This window comes from Bombus terrestris, chromosome 12 (genome assembly GCF_910591885.1).
Source record: "Bombus terrestris chromosome 12, iyBomTerr1.2, whole genome shotgun sequence".
In the NCBI taxonomy this organism is placed as follows: Eukaryota; Metazoa; Arthropoda; class Insecta; order Hymenoptera; family Apidae; genus Bombus; species Bombus terrestris.
Genome location: NC_063280.1, coordinates 1,946,023 through 1,965,780, shown reverse-complemented (window position 1 = coordinate 1,965,780; position 19,758 = coordinate 1,946,023). Strand labels below are relative to the sequence as shown.

The 19,758-nt window shown below is 38.8% G+C and overlaps 1 long non-coding RNA gene across 1 annotated transcript; it reads left to right on the top strand.

Annotated features, from left to right (window-relative positions):
• Positions 1 to 11,813: 11,813 nt before the first annotated feature.
• Positions 11,814 to 12,409, top strand: LOC100644816. The gene is made up of 3 exons (XR_001099198.3): positions 11,814 to 11,964; positions 12,060 to 12,113; positions 12,182 to 12,409. It is a non-coding gene; the product is annotated as an uncharacterized LOC100644816 (long non-coding RNA).
• The last annotated feature ends 7,349 nt before the right edge of the window (positions 12,410 to 19,758 follow it).

Here is a 19,758-nt window from a genome sequence, read left to right as displayed (position 1 = left end):
GGCTTTATAGTCTCTGTAAGAACAATAAAATCGAATGGCATGGGTTTCGTCGTGCGAATTTAAAAGGAATTGAACGCTGGTTAAGCGAAATTTGCATTAAACTGGGGGACGATCTCATTGACGAAATGCTCGACGATGAAAAAAATTATTACTCCCGGTCCCTTTGATAGTCCAGCGAAACATCTTTACGAGTGTTAAATCGTAATTAAACTTCTGCTAAAGTTCTGTTTATTCCCATAAAATTATAAAAATTGCAAAAAGGTATAAGGATAAATTATTTTATTCGATATTTCCGATATTTATTTAATATGCAGAAAATTAATGCTATTTAAGTATTATTGTACTTTTGACGAGCAAACGGGTTTCAGCTCATGCGTGTCGGCCGTTTATTTGTTGTCATAACGGTCAAAATAACGCAATTTATGGTTACGACTGCAATTTTATGGACATAACTGCGAAGTTATAATTACGCGTTTCTTGCTCTGCTGCTCGCGCCAAAGATCCACTTTACGTACTGTGAACTTTCGACCGTGCGCCACTGTATTGCTTACCCACGGCAACGTCGTAAGAGGCCGCGATAATTTCCGCCGGAACAATGAAATCGCGCTTCAGAGATACAACACCAATAAACCAACTTCCTTGATAATTTAAATGCTATAACTATCAACGTCAGATCTTTATGGTAATTTCGTGCATTGAAACTTCCGAAACGATAACACGCAACTTTCCGAATTGCGCTCGTGATTCTTTGGGAATGAATTTGACATTCAAATTTCATTGAAATTTAATCTATTATTATTGATATATTTTAACAAATCACTATCGATAGAATATCATTAGCATGAAGTAGGACAACCAACCAATTCCTTGTTGACCAGAAAATTATTTATGCAAATATTATTCCGTCGCGAAGAAACAAGATCCGAAGGTTACCATGCATAAACTACCCTCTCTTGAACATGTATTACCTAACCGGCGTGTGTATATTAGGCAACGATTTATGGATTAGGAACTTCGGTCGAACGGAGTTGTCGAGACGCGTTTCCAAACTACGTAATTAAGCAGTAGCTAAGAAGACGCCGAACTTGAACGCAATTATATCCTGATTTTGTTGCTCTCAAGTTTCAACTGCGTAATAATCGATCGTAGAAAATTAATCGTTACAACAGATCGAATGAAATAAAACGAAACAAATGGAAATATATAAAGATTAAATATTTAATTATTCAAATATCGGTTTTCTATTTTATGCATACATATTTACCTACATGTTTATTATCTAAACTCTGAAGTTAATCAATATAGTGTTTCGCTTGCGGAGTTTTCAGATTTTCTCGAGGATCGTCTATATCCGACGCTATAAATTCAGATCATCGAAATGGCAGTTCAAAGAGTTCAGAGTATCTGATCCCACGACTACCAAGGTTGTCAATACGAAGCTCCTAAGTCCGAAGGTATCGGTATCATGTAGTCTGGGACCAATTTCCTCTTGATCAAGTCCCACGAGTTCAGTTACGACTCTATCCTCCATGAATTCCAAAGTCACCTGTATCTAGTTTCGCGAGTAAGAGGTCGCCTCTCGTCGGATAGGTCTCCGTTGCACAACGGAAACCTAAACCCTTCGGCAATTACAAGTTCAAGGCAATCTAGTAGTATCTGTCTATCCTGTGAATCGCGGGGACGTCTATCATTGCGATCGATAAAGTGGCGTACAATCCTCTCAAACTCGATCCTCGAATTCGAATTTACCATGATAAAATGAATCTCTGCGACTGATTAAACGGTCTCGGTGGAAGATCGAACAATCCAACGAAGAATACGCGGAGGTTACAAGGGATCGATCTTCAAAGAAACTGGTCACACGGAAGTTCGACAGTAGAAGTTGAGCTGCGTGGTAGCTGGTGCGCGTTCAACGAAGGACAATGTATCCCATGCAATTTACCGTCTCTCCAAACTTGAGGAAACTTGCGCCCGTAAGGAATAACCTGGCCCGCCCTGTCGGTGGCCCCTACGAGTTTCCAACTAGTTAACATTACAGTGCCGCGTATATAATATTCCATCTCCGCTCCGTTTCGACTTAAGCGGAGGGCAAAGCCCTCTCGCCTCCTTTCTCGTCCCCTTCTTCACCATCCGAATCCCGATGTCAAGGAGAGAGCGCGTTCTATGGATCGTCAAGAAAATACGCGACCGAGGGTGCAATAAAACGCGCGAACGCCTCCGGATGGCATAGAAACGGTGCGGTCGCCCTAAAGAGGAAACCAATAAGAGCCCGAACTCTTCATTAAAACTCGACGAAGCTAGGTGGAGTGCGACGTCAGAGCGAGAGGCGACGACTAAAAAGTCGTGGATGGCGAACAGGCTTAGAGGAGGGAGAGAAGTAACCCTTGAGCACCTCTCCCGACCGCCCACTTTTTTCCAACCTTTCACCCTTTCTCTTTTCCTTCCTCTGTTTTTCTCCATCTCCCTCTTCCTGTTCTCCCCTTTCTATCGTTGATATAAACCTAGAAGCGGGATATTAAAAGTTATTCCGGCACCGAATAAAATATCCAAACTTTTCGCGACGAACTTTTCACCAGCGATGGTCTTCCATTATCCCGACTGGCGCGTTCACGAGAGAACGCGCTCGATTCGGTGGAACGACTGCTGGCGCTGCTGCCAGTGTTCGTCGAAAAGAGGGGAGAGGGGACGCTGTGCCGGCTGCTCCGTCTTTCAAGAAAGAGAAGACTTCTTCATAAGCCTTAAATGAATCTTCCGCGGCCGGGCTTTGGTCGCCTTCGCTTACTTTATGCCGTCGTATATTCTTCCGGCCGGTCTTATCGCACGACATACCCTAGGATTACTCCGTGAGAGAATTTGCCGGAACTTTGCTTATGGCTGTACGTGTCTGAATGCTCCGAAGATACGTAGAATTCTTAACACCGTCGCCCGGTACCATCCATTCCGTTTCAACGCACGTAACGCACCGTTCTCGTAACAAGGTGGCAATTAAAACGATAACACTCGGCACAGAGAATTTTCCTTAGATTCGTTTGTGAACTGATGTCTAGCGATCCTACGAGTATAGATAAGTCGTCCAAAATGGAGATATTAGTGATTAAAACATTACGATTTCTACATGACTTTCAGATCTAATGAATTTATAAAATTTTCTAATTCTTTATCAGCATACCATTTTCATTCTTTTGTAAATACAAGTTCATGCGAACCTTCTGACACATTCACTCAAAAATTGATAGAGTATTTTGATGGATATAAAAATCCCGGCGTTTGATCCATCGCTTCGGCGAGAAATGATAGATTTATTAACCGACGATGACAATGTCTTCTTTACAAATTTTATCTATAGCATAGTATAATAGAAGCGGAAGCAGCAAAGATTTATAACGAAGAAGCGTCTCAAGTGCCTAGGTCGAGAGCCAGTTAAGATTTTAAAGTAAACGTATTGTCACGGTTCAGAAGTCGAAGCATCGATCGTCGAAAATTACTTTGAAAAGCATCTGTTTTCGTGATCCAATAAAAATGACGAAATAAGAGCAAGTATCGAGTACCAGAATCGATTATGCTCGAGAAAGTCACCGGTCTAGTTTGAGAAGAAGACCTAGGTCGATCAGAAGTGAATCGAAAATGACGTCGAAGAAAGGATATTGAAACGGTGTTGACTGAAGATGAAGCACCATCTTCTGGGGAATTTGAACCAGTCCAAGGATCTGCAGAACTCTGTAACAAAGACAGTCTAGAGGCGTCAAGTAACAAACACTCGGTTGCCGAGAAGAGAAAATAAGAACCCGAACGTTTCACGGAACTTTGTATCCGTGCACACCGAGTATCCTCGTACTTGCTTCTTGCACGGACGTTTTTCTCATCGCGTATATAGAATCGTCGGCGAACGAAAAATTGTGCAGGTAACATTGTTAGTCTGTCGCGAGTGATCCACGATGAAAAGTTCACACTTGATGTTGCATCGATATCCAGGAATTGGGTTAAAGGAAAAAAGAGAGAGGGAGGATATTTTATTCGTTGCTAGTTGACGTAACGTGTTTCGGTTAATCGGACTGATATTTTTCATTAAAATTTCATTTCAACCCTAATTAGATCAAATGTAACCATATTCCACAATCGCGCCTTCGAACAAATTCATCGCTAAGTCGTATAATATTTCGATATTTTCCGACCGCGTTTCCATGTTATCGTCTGTACATTACGCTGCATGTTACTTACGTGATATATCAAAGGGTCTGCCGTTCTAAATACAGAATTCAAATGTAAACCAGCGATATTAAAATATTGCGTTACCGTGCGTGCACTGGTGCACGTGTATATCCGTGTACGTGTGCATGGTGCAGTGCGTGTATCTCTATAAACATTAGTAACGCGGCGTGCATCGCTCAAAATACAGTGCAAGTCAAATAGAAATCCTGCCTCCGTTCGACTACCGGTTGGAAGTTACAAACCTGCGCATACAAACATTAATTTAAACGACATACTAAGGAAAAGCTAATAGCCAGCTCCCTCTGTCTACGATTATTAACAGTCTGCGCTTTCGAGTAAAACATCGTTTTGGTGTTTAACCTCGATGTTTCTCGTTGTTTATTGGCATTGTATAACTAATACCTTAACAAGCTTTATAACGTTAATGTCTTTATTGTTCGTAATAACGTAACGACATTGTTTATACTTCTCAAAGTTTACAAAGACAACTTGAAAGTATTGTAGATATGTCTGGGAAGAGATCCTCGTCGGCACGATATAGTTTCGACTGCTTTCTTCGAGTAGCTTTAGAATGTTGTTCACAGACGCGAACAAGAGTATTAGAAACTTAAGTTTGACCGGTGTCGAACGGTGATAATTGAACGGTTGACTTTGCAGAAAGTTTTGGTCGCCGAGCGTTCGGCTGCGCCGCTAGTTTCGCTGCTATTGATCAATACCGAAATATTAATCATATCGGTGCGATAGGAAACTCGCAAATAAGAGGCTCGCGGCGTTGCAGGGATGGCCATGTTTGCACGACAAACGTTGTCCTTGCAACGACACATTAATGTTCGAAATTGCTGTTTTGACAGGTACTTTGCGCTTCCAGGGAAATATCGAATATTCATAGTATCGATCGGCCGAGCGTATTCCCTTCGCTGTTGCCCACGCCATAGTCTTCCTAAATTGTAACTCCCAATCGCGACCGTCTGAACGTTGAAATTCCTTTTCTCTTTCGTTCCCTACCCATGAGTTTTCCTACGCTCTCCCGTCGTCGACCTCGCCTCTCGCCTCCTCCTTCCCTTTCCACCCCTCTCTGTTCCACTCTTTTTTTCATCGTTCCCGCTTCCAGTCTTTCCCTCCGCCTGGTAAATCCACAGGGACTCCGTGGGATTTGAGCTTTACGGATTTGCGGCGTGCCATGTCGAAGTAGAATACGTCTCGTGAGGTACGCCATAGTAGTCGAACTCCGCGTCGGATCAGACGGATCCGTTACTTCGCCCTTTTCTCTGCAATCTTCGCGCCGCTTTCACAAGGAACCGTTTCGAATTCCCTTTGATCAAGGCAACATTTGTCTCGCTATCGCATAGATTCCCAGACCGTTTCTGTCGTTTCGCTCTTCTCAATTCCTTTCTTTTCTCTATTTTCTTTTCTTTTCGTTTGTCCCTTCGTAGGTCCCACTGGTATGCAGCAAGTGTTTTTATCTGCAACGAGAAAACGTTTCGATCGTCGACAACCAATAACTTTGAAACGGTTTTTAATTCCTTCCACAGGTTTCGACGTTTTCGTTCGGCGCCCAGTACCGTACGTTTTATTATTTCTCCATGAGAGAAACTTTCTTGCCAGTCTATAACGGACAAACGATTAATTACACCGTCCGAACGACGAAAAGTTAAACTTACTGAGATTAATCATCGTCTCTGTGGAATTATTTCTCGGATAAATTGTTTTGATATATTTGTCCGTGCGTATAGTCAACTTTTTCCGTCGCATTCGAGACTTCGTCGAATGTTTCGTTTATTATTATCGTCGCGATTGTTATCAGTAGAGACGGTAATGTTTAAGAGCGTAATTTTCGCCTAATGAAATCGTAACCGGTTGAAAATTCTGTTTGAAGTTGCTCGGTGCAATTCATTGCACGGGACTACCGTAAGCATAGTCGTTGAAAATAATTATACATATACAAATCGGACTGACGGCACATTTCGGGAAAATCGTTGGGTAATGCCACTGGCACGTCGACTGAAATTTCCGAAATGTATTTTCCGCCACGTGAATTTATCCGAAATGTAATGCAGCCGTATAAAGAATTCGCGATGTTTTCCCCTCTTTTTTATCAGCCTGACAGCTTGTAGTTTATTTCGTTTTGATCGAAATTCCTCACGATGTTTCGGACGCAGCGTTGCCGGAATTCAATCGAAAATCGCTATAAAAAAATATAGATGTAATTTTTTTGATTTTCGATAACCATTGAACATTTTTCATACTTATTCACCCCGCTGGTTTCTTTCCAATTTTTATTTCCCTTCGTTATTAAAACTGATGAGCATAATCGCGGAATGCATCGCACAATTGTGCGCACCGCGATTCGAATCAACCATAGTACGTAAATCCCACGGAATAAAATTGTGCACGAACGGAATTTCCCAGGAATTTTTAACTAATACCGACGATTAAAATTATTACAGTTGCATATTGACGGTAATGTTAATTAATTCAAAATTAATTATCTTATATATCCCGGTTCATTTCATTTCCAAATACCATGTATTTACTGTTAATATTTTCATTTAATTTATATCGATCGATTTTAAAGGATTTCTATATTTCATTGAATCAACAGTAGTGGCTTTATTTAAAGTTTTATCAATTTTATCTTATATAAAAAGCATCTGCGAGAACTACACAAATCTATTATGGTTATTTGGTTCAATAAGCGTAGTTCATTTTCACACTCGCAACATTTCCCTGACACTATTGTGATTGATTCGAAAATTTCAATAATTCTCTTTCAATGCTTTCCATCAGCATTTCTGTCTCCATCATTTCAAAATTTTACCAAATAATTGGACCAGATTTCTAGACCACAATTATGAGTCATTAAATATATTCAGAACGCTCAAATTCGCCAATATTCGAAGGTGAAAATATTACCACTTGATCCAAAGTTCGTGTGGCGCATTTCAATCAGTTCGAGATAAATGTTCTAGACTGGGTCGTTTGAGTCGGATGAGTATCGACGTCCATCGTCTATGTTTATCGGTCTCACGCGGTCCGCATCGATCTGGATTGGAAATACGTCCGAGCAATCAAAGATTTGCTTTTTTTACTTGACGAATCAGCTTATAACCACTTTAAGTGAAATTTTTTAATTAATCCTAAAGGAGGAAAAGAGAATAGATGTTGTCGAACAAGTACTCGACCTTCCTTTTTCTTTCTTTCTATTTCTCTATCTTTTTGTTTTTGTGAGTCGAATGCACAGTAAATACAATTAGTCACATTTTCGTCCATGTTGTCAATCTATGTCGTGCGATCAGTTCGATGTCTTCTAACTTCATCAACATTAAACAATTTAAAAGAAAATCTAAATGAAGTCACTGTCACTGGGAGATGTCCACTAGGAAATTATCGTATTGTCAATGCTCTGCCATCACCGAACGGAATTCCTATTAATTCGATAAATGCCGGAAAATTTTAATTATTTCGTTTGTCATTGCGCTGCGGTTAAAATAATGTATGTATGATAATCCCGAATTATAGAAATAATCAGAGAATTGTACTTCTACTAGGAGACATTATATCGGTATCATAAAGGAAATTATATTTTGATTAACTACACCACATTTATAAATGTATATAATCCCCTATTGTAATGGAATAATATTAGGAACTCTCTATATTTATCGTAATAATATTAAAGGAAATTGCATCACATGGATATGATTAAAAAGAGAGAAACAATAGTAATCCCGTAGCGTTTATCTCTCTCAGATGACGCTGCGGTAATTACCGGAAATGGACAAGACTTTTCTAAGTTGGAGCTCGCACATGGCCCTCCGTACACGCGTTTCCCTTTAATTAAACGCAGGAACGTTTCGCGGTGGATAATTAAATTGTCTCAGTACGCTGGCCGATCGGTCACAAAGACACGATCTCTGGTATGAATAATGCAAAACGTCGTGCGGGGAACGGTTTTAATGGAGCAGCTTTTAATTCGCTTTTTAATAAGAAGGGACTTTCGCAGCCTTTGCGACCGGGAAATCACGTGCGCGCCCGTTAATGCACCGGTCATTAATGCTACCGGCGTTGTCTTATCCTCTGATCTTGCATACTCCGAGGACATAATTTATATCCGAGTACCGGGGACGCGTTTAATGACGTGTAATCGAGTTTCGTGGCGGACGCGGCCGATTTTGTTGATTTCTTCTCAGCTTTGATCTCTCGAGGTCGCGTTCTAAGCCACGCTGTCGCGCTGAAAATGAAAATTTCATCGCACCTTGAAGTTCTCATAGGTAACGCGAAAGATAATATTAAATGTATGAGAAGAGATGATAAGATAAGATTCTCGAGATTTTTTAGCGTTGGCGCTAGCTCATAGGTGACAACTGTGCTTTCTATTAACATCGAGCCTCGATGGTATTACAGATCATAGAAGACGCAATTTTTTTCAATGAAACGTTGAACGTGCCGAGTAACGTGAAACCGGCGCGCCTTAATGGAATCACCCTTTAATGTGTATTCTCATAAATACCAAGTATCGAGATGCATGCAGCATAGAACACCGCATACGCGACCATTAAAGCGTCGGTCGTTAACGCTGCGAACGTCGCCTTACCGTCGATCTCGCATTCTCGATGATTATAATTTTGTCCAGCTTGCGTTTATTCTAAATTTTACGCAAAATGGATCAGCATTCTGCGAGTCTCGAGTAGAGAGAAAGAAACGAACTCTCCGCTGCTTTTTAAACTTGAAAATTAGAATATCTTAGAAATTGCATGAGACCGAGCAATTATATCCTAGAATCTGCAGGTACGTAAATTCCCCTAAAAAATTGCATTTTATTTTTTATTCAAACGCTAAAAATTGGAAAATAGCACGGAGACATCACGCAACTGACACGTGGAGATACTCTAACATCGTCGTTGACTCTGGCGTTCGCGACAACAAGAGCTGCGCGCAAAATTTCAACTTAATCGGAGGCCACCGTGAGAGACGTCTCGTAATTTTTTCAATCCCCACGGTGACTTTCTTTATCCGGTAACGTCGGAATGTTGCATGGGGGCTACACGTCTCTCAAGTCTGTCGGGGAATCGCTGCATATTTTAACGAGATGTCTTCCACGTGAAACGCCATACGACTCGCGTACTTAATTATTTATTAGTCAGGAGTACTTTTACCTTTGAAGTTGCGCCGCGAGCTGAATGCAGCCATGTATGCCAGATGTTCGGAGACTTCCCTGAGTCTTATATTTTGCGGCCGTATAGGAAGTGCATGAAAATGTACAATAAACATGAGTTTATGTACCAGGGCGACTCTTTCCAGCACATAATAGGTTCTTATGATTACTTATATATTAGAGGCTGAACATATCGTTGTGAAGGTAGATTGAGTTACAAGCAAGTAACTCATGCTCCTAGGGGAATCTTGAAATCGCTGGAAAAATGAAATAGTACTCTTTGCCGACTGACAGACAGATATATGTATATAGTGTTTTGAATCATCGGATTTCCCACTTCCATGACAGACTGTCTACCTTGTCAGCGCTTATAATCGTGGAACATGCCGGTGAGTATTTAGTACGTTTCGCTTAAAATAATTTCGTTGAAATTTGTTGATTTGCGTGAAACAATGTTTGATGGTGAACTTTTCGATAAAGTATTAAATCTAAATGCAACAATGTTTCGCTCGGCACCAATATTTTCGATTCCATAATGCGTTTAGTCGTTTCGAGTTGCCTGTTTTTCAAAGCTGTCATTCGGAATAGCTTCCGATTCAATTATAGATATGCGAGAAAAAACAAAAGAGCAAAGAGGGCAACGAACGTGTCTTTCGTATAAAACGTCTGGCGACTGCCCAATTTTCAGTCACTAAGTTCCAACAGCGCGTCGGCAATCCGATTGAGACCAATCAGAGGTCAGAATTCTTCTTTCTCTTTCTCTCCCCAATTTTTTCTCTTTCTCTATCTCTCTTTTTTTATCCTCGGCTGAAGGGTAAATCCACTGAAATTGCGTCGTCGAATAACGCGAAATATAATGCCGGATAATAGACGACGGGGTGTCTCGCTGAGGTTGGATAAAACGTGATCTCTCGCCGGGACATTTTGATTTTACACCCAGGCAGATTTATCTTGCAAAGGTCGGGCTTGTATTCGCGAGCCACGGATCTCGCGAAATCATCGTTCGAATCAATATTTCGCTTCGTGTCGCTTTTATTTCAGCCGAAGCTGTGTCGCTGAATTCAATATCTCCGATCAAGCAGCTGTTTGTAATTGAAAAATGATCGGCGGCTCCCTCTTTTATCCCGTCGTGAAACGGACGTGTAAATCTGATTTTTCACTGCTCGCGAAATCACTATACCACAATGGATCACGCCGATGAATAAACATCGATCGACCGTAATAATCGGTTCGCGCATCACTTCTCGAATCATCGATGTGCTCGCGAGTAGCTTATCTCCAATTTATGAGATGCTCGTTGATGATTTCGATGCCCAAGTGACCGTGAAAAACTTGATCGCGCATTCAGCAGAAACGCGATCAAAGAACTTTATCGATCGTGTAATGGAAATTACGTGAAAGCATGCTAGTCGCAAGGAATCTGTTCTAAATTTCATTGCAGTGTACAAAATTATGTAAATGTATTTATTAGATACAAATAAATACAATTTACAACACAAAAAAGATACTGTTACTATTGCACAGTTACTTGAAGTTATCGATTACATGTAACAGAAGAATTACTATATCCATTGAAATCAAGGTTTCCAAGTACAACAAACACTCGCTTCATTTTCTTCAATTTTCCACTGCGTTGTTCCCTTACAATTAGTCTAGTAAGTGGAACGCTCCCTAATACTCACAACAACTGGGGAAGGTTCTGTCAATGACTTTGCGCTTCCAGTTCACGCAGGAACCTCCTCGAACAGTAATTAACTTGCTACAAGGTATCCAGGTTTGTGAGAGTTACTTATCGTTGCATAACGAAAATTATCCTTAAACCTAAGGAAATGGGAGTTCTAAAAAATACGTCATATGTTATAATGACAGTTACAGTATAATATGAGAGGAATATTTAATTTCATTATAATGGGAGCAATTTGGAATTATCAAACAAGATGACAATAATCGATTGAATAACTAATTGGATTCCTCTATTGATAGATGTGTAAAATACCAAATATCACAAATATTACTACATTATATTAAGTACCCATTGCTAATAATATGGTCAGCATATAGAAATTTCTCGTATTTACAAATATATTTCAATGCAATTAATTATAATTAATTAATCATAAATTAACTTAATTAGTTAAAATTTAATATACCTTAATAGTTTTAAACGGCTTCACTTTTCTCCCGTTCCTTTTCCTCCTTTTTTTCTCCTTCCACTTTAGTATAGACTAATTTTAGGCATTCGTAAATAAAATTGATGGACTAATGTCGGCATGTCTGAATAATAATTATTATCACTTTTGTTGTTATTCCTGACTTTATAAGCAAAATTTACTACTTCACAAATTAATATATTTCTAACACAAAGTTTATATTACATATTTCCTACGATTATCACGAAAGGCTCATTTTATTGCTTCACGCAACGGTTCATAAATCTATTTATATGTGAAAACGTTTAAACATTGCGGTATATATAAGAAGCACAATATTGCTATGAGAATCAATCAAGTAGCAATATGAATCAATTGGTGAGACTTTTTGTCTTCCTTTTCGCTATTATTCTCATGTCAGATTACTTCATTACGCTGGCTGACGCTAAGGTAAGTAGAAAATATTATATTACAGATAAAATATTAATTAAGGCTTTAAGCAATTACATATATATATATATATATATTATATATAAATTTTTTAGTGCGTCTGTAAAAATGGGCGCCCGGCTCCTGGTTATATACACCCGATTTGTATAGTACGTTACAAATATTTGACCATGTTAACCGATAATACAATTTGTTAATCGAGAATATTTTCTTTTAGAGAGTCTGTATGATCCAAGGATAAATATATATGACGATATGGCACATCACTGTTATAAATTTTTCTTGTGTGATTGGGCAGTATTAGAAAATAGAGCATATACTTAAAGTATACTAAATTCCAACAAGCTCTAGGATAAATATATATAACGATATGGCACACCACTATTATTAATTTTTCTTGTGTGATTCAGTAGTATTAGAAAATAGAGCATACTTACAAAAAACATATTCATGTCTTTTCCTGTGATCTTCACGTGTATCTGTCAAATCACGTGCAATCCCAGTAGGGTTAAATGTCAACCACGTCGCTAAGGAAGCCATGGTAAACCGGTCAGGTTTCTCGCGAACCGTATAATGACGTCCCTGAAATCGGTATCTCAGGAATTCGATAGCGTGTGCTACAGCGATTGTACATCAGAAACCGCAGGGAGCAGTCGTTCGAAGATCAGCTGATTCCCCGCGAGACTTCCAGCGATGGTTCAGCCTTACCCCTTTCCCTTCAGAATAGTTCCATCCCTAACTTGTATAACCGAGGTTCTTCGACCTCCCCCTATGTTCAGCCAACAGCCATTCCCATTCTGCACTATTCCACACGCCATTCGCTTGAAATTTACCGTCCGGCAGATTGCGAGAAACAAACGGTTCCTCTGCTCACTTTCAAGACTGCTTGAATCCCGATTCAACGGCGAACTAACGGCTCTGCGCTTTTGGGAAGAAGCTTCGTCGTTGCCTCGTGATGCGGTTACTGGTAGAGAGAAATAAACTTACTACTGGATAAAATAGAAAACCACTGAATGGTGAATAGAATGGTGGACCTCTATAAAATGGAAAACTGTTCTATAGAATTGTTCCACGATTTCCCAGTTTTTGTCAAAATTGTAATGGACTCCTCTTTTCCATCAAACAATATTTTGATTTCCAATTAAAAATATTTTTCCGATTCGAGAGATGAAAGTATATCATATAAAGTTTGGATAAAATACAAGGAAAATAATGTTACATGAAAAATTCTTGCAAACTCATTTTGTCCCAATGTCGGAAAGGTTCATGTTTATCTTCTTTTCCGAACTGTTTATTGAAACAGCGCTGGTTATGTTTCCGCACCTGGCTACATCAAATAATTCAACAATTTCGTGTTGAACAAAGGCAAAAGCAGAAGCTACGGAGAAAGAGGAAGACAACATATTATTTATCAAATCGGACTGTATATCGGTGACGATCGAGCACGAGAGCATGAAGAAACAAGTATTGCGCTTGTAAATTCTTATTACTCAATCTGTTCCGGAGATAGATGAAACGAGAGCTTCCTCCGTTGACATCCGGCGGCTATCGTGCATAAGAAAAGTTGGTCGTTGCCTTCGAGACATGAACGCGGAACGTACGGTGAACGAGGTCGTTGAAAAGCGTATAGGAGGTAGCCGTGGTAGGTTTACATATCACGGGGAAAGATAATTGCCTCTTACAAGAATCATGCGATAAAATACACAAATGTGCATGGTGTTCATCCAAAAATAATACTTTCGGAAATTATATCTCCAAAAATACTACCTTAAAGAATACATACAGAAGCAATCGCATATACTAAAACCGTCTACACGATGAAGAAGAAGAAGACACGAGAAAAATGAAATTTTACTTGAAACTTCAACTTCTTGACGCGTTTTCTATTGACTTTGAAACAGCGTTGTCTGTAAAATGTGTTACAAGCACGCTATAACAAAGTGGATGAAGTGGATGAAGTGGATAGAAGTTTAAATGAAATATCGCGGACAAACTTAATCCAATTTAACGTCAAAACCATACCAACGTTCTTTTTCTCGTCATACTCTTGTATTACAAATAACGGAGGAGGATTTCGAAGTTGTATCACCGCGAGTTTGTTCCGGTAGATATTCCTCTGGCTCGTGTAAAAGGATCGATGGCACGGACCAGCCGGGACAAGTGATAATCGATGTTCGTTCATCGATTAGGCGTGAAAAGCGTCGGCCAAACGGATAGGCGGTAAGTGAAGGGAGAACGAAAGAAAACTAGAAAGGATTTATCGAATTCGGGAATGGTGGAGTTAAGATAAAGTCTTGGTTTTTCCTTATTCCGGCACGCCAGGCACGGGACTTGTAAAGTTCATGGAAACTAACTTGAAACGATAGACCGACGCACGCCTCGGCTCGAGGCCTCGTGAAGAGAAAAAGAAAACTAGTATCGCTGTGCTTAATGAAAAATTGCTACCAATGTCAGCGTTCTTAACGTAGCTACATTTTATTATCACGATTCAATATTGACTTTATTATCCATTAAGTTTCTATAAGTTAAACTTTATTTTCAAAAGATAAACAAATATTTAATATTGTTAGCAAATTGTTCATTCTTCGTTATCGAATATCGAAAATGTTTTAATAATAGTTTATTACGAGCGTCAAGGTTACAAATTAACTTTGTTTAATTACCTTTGAGGTAGACGCATTTATGTAGGAAAAAAGGAAAGAAAGATTGTCCATGGATTACTACTATCCAACGTTGGACTTCATTCTGCCTGCTCTTTAGAATCATTTCATCTTTTTATATTGGATTTCCCTTTATCTCTCCTTTCCTAAAGAGAGCTGCCGAGATATCTTATCCGATAAGAATTTTAACTTTGGTCGGGGGAGTATTAAAGCATTCGCTTATCTGATCCTGCCGTAGAACTTTCGAAAAAGTTTCCTGCCCTTCCGGGGCTCATGGCTCACCTGCAAAATTATCGTTATTTAATATTCTACTTTGAAAAGAATATCTGCTTTAACAATGAGCTGGTCTTTCTTTTAGAATCTATTGTTCTTGAATTACTTTAACCACGTAACTTATACATTTTCAATAAACATACCAAAGTACATAGTGTACATTGCCAGCTATAAATATGACGACGCTTATTCATAAAACATTATTTAATAAAAAATTCAATGTACAATAACACCACAAATTTTACTTCAATTAATACTTCACATTATATAGCATACATGATTTAGTTGAAATATCAGATCTATAATGAAATATAAGATCTATAATCAGATCTATAACAATAAAAGAATAAAGCAGTGAAAAGTACTCAGCTTTTATCGAATATTGCATTTTGACCAGACACATCAAGTGTCTTAATACGTATGGCTAAGAGGGTACATAATATCCCAAAGACAGTGGAGCTTCGATATAACTTTTTAATATTTTCCAACTAAGCGATTATCCACGAATAATTACGCATTTAATTGTTCTGGTATATTGTTTTCTCGTAAACAATTCACGTGAATCTGACCATCAATCTGTTGAATCACAGAATAGTTATTCTGACTTGCTGTTTAATCTAACGTTGAGGAAGCTTTCGAAAGCTCGAAGATCCAACTCGTAATTGGCGCAAAGCAACATCAGTATTTTCCATCGAACGAAGCTTAAAGTCACGTGGTGTCCAGCGCGGTGAAACGCGCACGCGGATATATCAAGCTTTTAAGCTGGCTGAGCTTTCGCCCAGGCATCTTGCATGCGCGCCCGTTGGGGACGATAAAAATGAGGCATGCACAAGCAAAGGAGCGAGGTATTATTTCTACACCTGCAATCCATAGATAACTCGCGACCAAGAGGTTTCCCGGTAAATTTAAGAGCTTATTAGCCTTATATTATTTTTCCAGTTCACATTGCGCACACCCATCTCCATTCCATCACGGAAATGGAACTTGCATTATGCCATGGTATTTATGACTCACTGTTTCGCTCGACTTTATTCAACTCTCCCGTTTCTTTTTTCTTTTCCTCGGGGCGATCCCTCTTCCCGTTCCTCTTCTTTGTTTCGCAAACCCTGGAACGTGCAGGTTGCATGGGTAAAATAAGTTGGGATAGATCGCGCATTATACGCGATCGAATTAAAGCAAGTGGAGCTGTTTTTAATATACTACGTTTTAATTGCCACGGCGGATTTCCTTTTTAATTTTTACTGCTCAATATATCCGATTTACTCGCATTGATCTTACATTTATAGCTGTTATCATTAACTTAAGAAATGGATTAACGTAGCTTAAGAAATTCGTCGCGTAGAATTAATCCCAAATGTATTTTAACAGAATAAAAACACATGTACTTAAATGTAATACACATGTTTAAGTACACATGTACTTAAAACTTATGTAATGTATTCTTTACTTTTACAAAATGTAATCGCAAAAAACAAATCATAATTTTGAAATACAGAAGTGTTTTCCAATTTAATTTCCTTCGTAAAAGATTAAATATTTAAGCATAGTTATTTCGAGCTCGTATTTAGTTGCCACGAATTTCATCATGATATATAATTAATTTATTTCCCCAAATATTTCCATTGATTAATTGTTTATAAATTGAAGCCAATTTATTTCATTACATTGAATCAGGAGTTCATTAAATCGTAATTAAAAAGAAGATAGTGTCGCATAATAATTATTTGAATGGTCCGATTGGAGATATTGTTTCTTTAAATATACATAAATCATTGAGGTATTATTATAAAGATGTATGTAGCTAATATACATGTAGAGACCAAATTATAATAGTAAATTCGTTTCATAGTCGCTGGATTTATATGACACAAGAATTTATTAAATATGACATCCACCTTCCGCCTTTATTCAGCCTTAATCTCTTGTTAACAAAATTTATAACATGTACTTCTAATTTGGATTTCGAGATAAGGACACAAGTTTTTTCATTCGAATTTCGAGATAATAAAATATCGATGGCTTTCTATTATTGGTTAACTGATTTAAGTTTAATTACTACTGAGGTTTTACCTGTATTTTGTTACAGTATTGAAAAGCTAAAATGATTTATAATCTGCACAAAGAGATAAATTTTGTAGAAAGCTGACAAAAAATCGTTGCAAAATATCAATACAGCTTTTAATAACATTAATAGAGGGGAATTAATGCGATATTTATCTCCTGTTATCGTAAATCACAATTACAACATGATACAGCAATGAATCAACGATTTTTGAATCACGAAAACTTTTATCTTAAATGGATTACAAACACGCGAGTTGATTTAATGATTATCATAAGTGAGAGTCACGACATTACGATAGTATTGTGATAAAAAATAAAATTTGAAAAAATATGTATCTGCGCAATTTGTTCTCAAGATTATTCTTCCGTTATTTCCTTTAAAAGACATTGAGATGATTTTATTACGATAGTAAGTGGCCACTTGCGAAGTCGAATAAAGTCACTTCTTGAAACGTGTCGCTGACGTTATTTTCCAGAAGTATGTTATTGCAAGCAACGTTGGTTGAATATTAAACTGACACGCGAAACCACACGGGATGTATGCTTGTCATGCTGATTCAACGGTGCGCCATAATTTCGCATTAACTTCTATCATAATTCCTCTATCAGTTTAGGGAAACTCCTGTATTACGGAAGGACAGATAAGAGGAACTGCCACTCTCGAGGAATATGAAGGAAGGAATCTTACGAGCCCACGAGCAAGTAACCATGTCCTTCTCTATCTCGTCGGTTATTTGTGCAGGCTCCATCGCGCGTGACCATCGTTGCAGTGGAACGATATTACATTTATGGCGTTTAATTTCAAATCAAGCTACGATATTCTTACTCGATCAACCGAAGTCTTCCCGTATTTTCTCTACTCCACGAGAATTAATCAGGGAAATCGTTTAAGGATGGAAATTTATTCGTTTCGATTTTCCAAGTAGTTAGTTAAATTAAGTTTGTTTCGACCGCGACGTCTATCGATAATAGAAATTCTGGGAACACGAGCATATGTAATATTCGGTCGAACTATTACAACGCATAGTATTTCATCAAGCTCGTTACCTTTCAATTTACTCTCGTAATTAATGAAATCGTTCTGGCGCCATTCTGTGGCTCCAAACCAATTGACGCAATAGCACATATCCGATCTAAATGTACGCCAGTCACGTCTGCGACTAATTTGCTTTACTACTTGTATAATACGTCCAAACAATTATTGTTCCGACGAAGTAACCGCGTAAACTGAATTTCAGACAGACCGGAAAGTATATTATTGCAATCCCGTGGCGAACGTGTCCGTCGCGAAATGACGAAAGTCTCCCTAGATTTCCAGAGGAAATCAATTAAACAGCAAACTAATAACTAATAACACAGCAATCAGGCAAGGCAACAGCTTTCCTTTAATACGTTTATCAAACTCTAATTTGTCCAGTAACAATCTAGAATCACTTTGAAATTCATTACGATAAAAAATATCTCACTAAAAGCGCAATAACGATAGCTTACATCACGACCTACTTTCGTTTTGGGTGGAATTTATTCGAACACATTCATAGAGGAGAGGAAAGTGTACGACAGTAATTGCTGACAGGAATTTTAATTAAAAAACGTAATTTTAAGCGATAAGAGATCATGTATTTGCACGAGGCCGATTATCGTTATGCGTGTCGAAGTAACAGTGACGCGATATGCGATCCTCGAGCTGCTTTTCATGGGAAAATACACGTAGTCGCGAGCACTACGGTCGGTCAGCGAAAGGATTCAGGGAAAAATAGTCCTTTTCTTGGCAAACGACAATAAAGGCTGTGTCAGATCGATCGTAATTCCGCAGCAGTGCTCGTGCACGGATTAACCGGACAGTTAATGCGCGAAATAAAAAATATAAGGGGATCTTCAGAAGCGTAAAAAAAAAGAAAACAACGACTCCATGCAGATTGTTAGATTCGACGGCGGGATCCTCCTCGTAGAATTTTACTGGTACAGTCTTATGGTAATGGGCTAATAAGCGGACAGATTTAAACGCGGCACGCGCGCGTACCTGCAACGAGGGTCTGAAAACTTATTTTGAATCTCCTTCGGAGCTAATAAAATTTCGAGGTTACGGCCAAGCGATGCCGAAGCAAAAGAAGAGAAATCTTATTAAAAAATAAACCAAGTCGATGCTAATTAAAGTTTGACAAATACAGGCGGCAGATGGATGGGATTTAAGGCTATAAGCCTTTCGTCGATGTAAAAGGGAAGGAGAGTTTAATTTCGTGGACAAGCGGAGAGCGGTTGAATGAAACGCGAGCCACATCTTTCCCGGCTTTCGCGTTAGCGAGAACTCCGGATCGCGGACCAGACATTTAGTCGACTGTTTTGCCAGGAATTGGACCGTAATTTATTGTGCAGCCTGCGCAATTAAGCGCTTTCGAACGTGCAATTATTTGGCAGATTTACCGCGTGCCCCCTTTCCTCAGCTATTGCGTCTCGAACGATCCTCGTCGAGCTACCGTTCCTCTCTAACGAAGATAAATGTTCTGTCATTCCTACTGAAATTAATTATCTGAGATTATTACGATAGGTGGAAGCGTTCGTTCGCTTTCAACGGCTCTGGGCGGAGAAAAAAGCTTGATCTTGTTGTCGGAGGATATCTCCTTCTAATACCCCATAGAATCCTATACAGTTGTCTTTTATTCCTTCCAGCCAACAAAAAACGAAACAGTGACAAATACACACACGATATATTCTACAAAAAAAAAAAAAGAAAGAAAAACAACATAGCGAGAGGAGCAAAAAGTGGCAAACTAAAGTCTCATTAAAATAAAGATTT